Raw genomic sequence first — 6754 nt, 5'->3', positions numbered from 1 at the left:
TACTTTAAGGTTACAGATACTGAATTTCGTGTTAGAGCCTGAATATACATTCGTAAATAAACGTAAATAGATCTCAACGTGGTAGATTATCAGCTATGGTCAATTACTCTATCGTATAGATAACGCCAACACAATAGGTCTGTTTCCCTGAATTGGTGAGAAGTTGTGTTCAAAGCTACGAAATTAAAACGTTGATTATCTGTTTTCTTTTTATGACGACTTATTTTTATAAGGGTTTATTTATTTTAGTGGGCTGTTTGGGTCTATGTATATAAATACAAATAAAACAAGTATATTTTTTTCGACATTTCGTCGGTTTTTTTTTTACCATTTCTACAGATTTTTATTTAAAATATTTGATTCTTCGCGATATCCATCAGGATGACCGGTTAGTAATGTGTGAGATGAGGCATAAAACAACTGTGTGATTGTGAGGCATAAAACAACCTTTTATGCCAATAAATTTCATTAAGCCACTGATTCGAAAAAGAAATGGGATACCATCTGTGATATTTGAATCGAAACGAAAAAATGGATTCGGTTGTTGTTGAGGATGAATGAACAATTTTTTAAATTTCCCGAAAGTCATCCAGTTGAAGCTGTAATGGAACAAATTATAGTACATAATCCCTGCCAACATTTTTTGAATTTGACGGCGCTTCTGATAATCCCCACCACGTCAAAAGCAGTCGTATACGATATCCAAAACTCCTCGCAAAAAATGCAGTCACTACCCTCCAGCATTTCAAAGTTCCATCCCAATAAACACGAACGTTTGAAAAATTCTAAATTTAAACAATTTTTCAAACATTTTTTCAAAGGATTAGTGTAATATTCAAGTTGAGAAATTGTTGAGAAAATCGCGTTCTCAACAAAAACAGACATTACCCTCAACCGTAAAATTCAACACATTAACAATAATTTCTCAATTGTAATCCTAAAATTGGAACGCATCGCTACTCAATAATTTCTCAAACAATTTTCGATGCGAGTCAAATTAAAAATTAACATCCGTTGCAAATACTTTTGAACCAAAATTTGTATAAATGATATCCCCACTTCAAATTAAAAGTCAAAGCCAAAATTTGAATTTTGTATAATTTATTAATTTTCGTCAGAATATAATATATAATAATACACTATATAATACACTACAATACCAATTGACACTACAATACCAATAATTAAACATATCAACAAATAAGAAAAAAAACAAAACTTAAACATTATTTGTAAACACTTTTGCATTGATAATTCGATTTCTTTCCTGTTGGTGTCATAAAACAGCATTAAAATTTATTAATATGCGGGCAATTTGAAATTAGGAACGTGCTGAACGTGCTATTCGCGTCTTAGAATAGGAGGAATTCACAAAATATCCATTTTAAACTGATAATAGGATATAAATTAAACGGACGATGTGATGCACATTTTCATCCAGAAGTTGCTGATTTTAACAATTTGTTGTTTTTAACAATTTTAATTGGTTGCACTTTAAAACTTTCTGAAAACTTTTTCTTGTCGATAAGCCATTCATTTTTCGTTGGTCAGCTTCTTGATGTTTGCAAGAATGTACCATCCAAAGATTTTAGTTTTCAGCAAAGAGATTTAAATTTAGTGACATCTCTAAAGTGTTGATTTAATTTTTCCTATTGACTCGTAAATGTCAACACAACCATCGCGAACTGTGATGGGGGAAGTATATCAAAAAGTACAAAATGTACATGAAAGTATTTTGCCATCACTACTGTTAGAAGAGCCATTTTATTTTTTGTGAAACGCCAAGCGCAACCAGCTTGTTATATTTTATTTAAATAAAAACGAAAATAAAGAAATAAACATAGATATTACGCTTAAAATTGTGAAAGGTACACCCTCATAAAAAAATCGCTTCTGTGACATATACTCCCAAACATATTTTGCTTCAAGCATATACATTTTTGGGTATTGCCCAAACATTTATATGTTTGATCTCTTCCAATATATAATATGTTTGAAAGCATATTGGTCTAAACAATATATGTTTGGGTAGTCTAAGTTCCAAACATTTTGTATTTGTGCATCCAAATTCAATAATGTTGCCTTCCAAAAAACAATATGTTATTTTGTGAACATATAATATGTTTGGAAGCATTTTGCACCCAAAAATATTATATGCTTAAAAAAATTCTCCCAACCAATATTGTGCTCAAAATTTTATTTATATATTTACAATCATAATGAATTATGAAAATAAACAGGTAATATAGGTGCTAACAACATAGGTTTTCGACCTGAATGCTCAAAATTTTGTTTCTGCCTAATTGTATATTCCCCCACATCTTTCTCACTTCCACGAGATTTTTTAGTTCTTAGCACCTTTTTCTGTAATACAAACATTGTAGAAGAAATTATTCAATTTTTTTTTATTTTAATTTTACCTTTTGCCGGACGGGGATTCAAACAGCGGACCACACAGTTTGTAAGGATCAAAGAAGTAGCTGATCAATTGCCCAAAGAAAAATAAAATGTTAATTTTGTAATAACAAGCAACAACCACCAACTTAATTCAATATCGCTCCCTGTTAAATAGCGCTCCAAGCTACTAAACACATACATGTTTATAGGCTATTTCTAAATTAATATATGTATGCATTCAAGCATATTATATTTACAAACATTTTATGTCCCAAACATAATATGTTCTAACATATTAACATATATGTCCCAAACATGTTATGCTAGTTTATGAACATTACATGCTTGCACTCAAAAATATTGTGTTTAAAAATTTGTGTTCCAAACATATAATGTTTATAGCCAAACATATGAAAAACAGTCTTTTTCATCCGTGTATATGGTGAACAATTTTCGACTTTCCAAATAGAATAAAGTTATCGTTTTTCAAATATTTTTCCAGACACGCTGTCTCCATCGAAAATAAACAAACTGGCTGATAGACGCTGCAATATGTTACTTGCTACTTAAAGCTCAACATCATTCTTTTATTAATGCAAAAAATTATGTTAAATGTGATGAGATAAACCGAAAAATGTTATATTTATAAGAAATTATAAATGTTTAATCAAATCAATAAACATCTACACAATCGTGTTTTACTTGACCACAATGATTCTTCTACAATTACCTTAAAATGCACTTTTTCTGATAGTTTGCAGGGGTTCTTATTGGCGTCCTTCGAAATTGATCTAAATAGGCACCTAATAATTGCACTGTTGAGAAACTTTTTCGTAGTAACTTGGCGTGGTACAACTTCTCAATAGTGACGGCGCTTTTCCGACGAGTTTTTGATGTCGTATATGATTGTTTTCGACGTAGTGGGGATTCTCAGAAGCGCCCCCAAATTCAAAAAATGTTGGCAGGGTATTTAACAGGAAGCTATATTGAATTAAGTTGGTGCTTGCTGCTTGATATTACAAAATTAACATTTTATTTTTCCTTGGGCAATTAATCTGCTACTCCTTTGATCCTTTGTATATTTTCGGAACAAAAATATGATCCGTATTTGCGTTATAAACCCACACAAATAGTTCTAATAAATAAATTCTTTCTTAATTCACATTGTAAATGGCGCCATGCTATAAACGTCAGTTTTTTAACTCGAAAAAAAAAAAACAAAGTACCACAAATGGAAAAAAGTTCGCTAGTTTTTCGCATTTTTTGGTTGTGTATGGAGTTTCAAAAAATGGTACGTAAAAGGATCAACGTGGTAGATATTTTTATCAGCTAGAGTCAATTACTCTATCGTATAGATAACGCCAACACAATAGGTTTGTTTTTAGTTTTTCTAATCCGGCTTTTCTCCGTATGCTTTTTTTTCAACGCCGTCAGTTTTTTCTAACAGATTCATTTTCTACATCCTGAAAGTATGCAATAATTTTTATGTAAAATATGTATATACTTGCAGGGTGACTCATATAACTCTAAAAGTAGAAAATTGGTTGTGAACAATTATTTATTCCAAATGAAAATGTAACTATTATTTATTATATGGAACGGGCCCGCAATTTATCTCGACTTCGGATTGGCAATATTTAAGAAACCCTACACTTTAATGCGATAATATAGAAAGTAGCATAAAAAGATCATACATTGCCATAAAGTTGCACAATATTAAAGTGGTTCACAAACGTACGATAATCCCTGCCAACATTTTTTGAATTTGGGGACTCTTTTGAGAATCCCCACTACGTCGAAAACAATCATATACGACATCAAAAACTCGTCGGAAAAGCGCCGTCACTATTGAGAAGTTGTACCACGCCAAGTTACTACAAAAATGTTTCGCATGAGTGCAATTATTAGGTGCCTTTATAGATCAATTTAGAACGACGCCAATAAGGGACCCTCCAAACAATCAGAAAAAGTGCATTTTAAGATAGTTGTAAAAGAATCATTGTGGTCGAGTAAAACACGTTTGTTTAGATATTTATTAATTTGATTAAACATTTACAAATTCTTAAAAATATAACATTTATACCACTATCACATTACATTTAACATAATTTTTGGCATTAATGATGATGTTGAGTTAAAAGTAGCGAGTTACATGTTGCTGCGTCTATCAACCAGTGTTTTTATTCCATGGAGGCAGCGTGTCTGTAAAATATCTGAAAAACAATCACTTTATTCCATTTGGAAAATCACCAAATTGTTCACCAATATACCTTTCACAATTTTAAGCTTATAATCTATGTTTTCAGAACTTTATTTTCGTTTTTATTTAATTAAAATATAACAAGCTGGTTGCGCTTGGCGTTTCACAAAAAAATGGCTTTTTTAACAGTAGGGATGGCAAATTACTTGCATGTACTTTTTGATGTACCTTTTCATGATGGTTGAAGTGACATTTACGAGTCTGTGGTAACGATGAGGTTGAAATGGAACTTTGAAATGCTGGCAGGGATGTGGCACAAAAGTGTTCTTGTTTGTAAGAAGGGGGTTAATTTTCGTCAAGATGAAAATAAAATCGTAATAAATTCGTTGATAAAAAGTTTAATTCTAGGACTTGAAATATATTGAAATTGTAACGAAATTCTCACATAAAAGAAATTTATTTATTCCGAATGAGTTGAAAGCAGGGATGGAAAATGCAGTACTATAGTGCTTTTTTCAATACTTTTTCACCCCGGTCAGTACCGTAGTACCCCCGCGAATGATTTAGTACTTTTTGTGTAGACATTTTTGAATCGATATCAGATTTATGGTACAATAGCTTTGACAAAATATTTTAATATTGTGAGAAAGTCTTTATCAACCTAATTTGCTAATAGTCTTTTACAAACATGGCAAAACAGACAAGTTCATCCGGGAAGAAAATCTCGATTTTTTAAAAGCCATAGTCAAAAATACGATTTCATTGAATTTCAAGAATGTTTTAGTCGAAAAAAAGCATGCGAATCTATATTATCGATTTTTTATTTCGGTAGAAAATTTTGTCAATATTTTATTTCTATATAAAATTTTTGCAAACTTTTATTTCTAAAGGAAATTTTTGCAAAATTTTATTTCAATTGGAAATTTTGTAAATATTTTATTTCTATAGGAACTTTTTGGAAAAAAAAAATTGCAAAATTTTATTTCTATAAATTTTTTTTTTCAAAATTTTATTTCTATAGAAAATTTTGTCCACATTTTATTTCTATAGAACATTTTGTTAAAATTTTATTTTCTTTAATATTTAGTCTAAAGGAGCTCTTGACAATAATCTTCCAGAGTTGAAATTTAGTAAAAAGTACCTTTTCGCCCAAAAAAATACCTTTTTTGTACTTTCTTAAAAATTGTATTTTCCATCCCTGGTTGAAAGGCCTGACAAAGAGCATGGATCGAAATTTATAGGTATTTTGGTTTCTGTCGTTAAACGAGATTTTTCCAAATTAAATAAAATATTTTTTAATAAATGCTTAATCATTATCGTATTTGTAATAAATTCTCAATATTTTAAGAAGTCCAATCATACCAAAAACAAAACGTAAAAAGCACAGTGGGATATAGAAAAAAAACAGGCAAGAGTTATATACCTCTGAATAAAACGTTAATTTGTCATTTTCGTTATTGGTTGTTTGTGTAGAGTTCAACATATATTCAGATTCACTGCAGATATTTGGAAATGTGTCGGGAAGGTTTAGCACTGCAATCGAACAGGTGCCGCATGTTATATGGCCCTTGGCTACAGATGACCCACATATGTTACCGTCGTATAAATGGCAAATAAGTCGGAGTTTTGGTTGTCTGATCTGAGCATGCCCGCCTCAAATACAAGGAGTCCTGGGTTTAAGCCCATTTACGACGGGGCACCATTTCCTATGAGCGGCATATGAGGAACAATAATAAGGATTTGCTTCTTCTGGTCTTACACTCATAGACAATTTATTAATACTACATGGTAGTATTACAAACGCACAAAATAATTATATCGAATTAATTTCCTCAGCTAGTCGTGTTTGTATTAAATGCGGTGGTCCCGGCGGCGTTGACATTTGATACAACGGTTGGGTGGTTCAGACAAAATTTTGAATAGAAATATAATTTTGACAAAATTTTCTATAGAAATTAAATTTTAACAAAATTTTCTGCCAATCTTCGACATATGTATATAGATGGTCTTAAAATAAAATTAAAAAAATAAAACAAAATCGATGATTCGAAATATTGCAAATAATTTCTTATAGTGGTGGGTCGATTCTGCTCATCTGCTTGTCTAACATGAAGCATTTATTGTTGAAATGTGTTTGAAGATGGCCTGCCAGCATTT

The 6754-nt window shown here is 30.9% G+C and overlaps 1 long non-coding RNA gene across 1 annotated transcript; it reads right to left on the bottom strand.

Annotated features, from left to right (window-relative positions):
* Positions 1 to 4416: 4416 nt before the first annotated feature.
* On the bottom strand, positions 4417 to 4897 carry LOC142241509 (uncharacterized). The gene is made up of 2 exons (XR_012723662.1): positions 4668 to 4897; positions 4417 to 4610 (listed from the first exon to the last, which is right to left on the bottom strand). It is a non-coding gene; the product is annotated as an uncharacterized LOC142241509 (long non-coding RNA).
* Between the last annotated feature and the right edge of the window lie 1857 nt (positions 4898 to 6754).

Source organism: Haematobia irritans, chromosome 5, assembly GCF_050003625.1.
Source record: "Haematobia irritans isolate KBUSLIRL chromosome 5, ASM5000362v1, whole genome shotgun sequence".
Lineage (NCBI taxonomy): Eukaryota > Metazoa > Arthropoda > Insecta > Diptera > Muscidae > Haematobia > Haematobia irritans.
The sequence above is the reverse complement of the archived record's forward strand: the minus strand, read 5'-3'. Positions and strand labels throughout refer to the sequence as shown.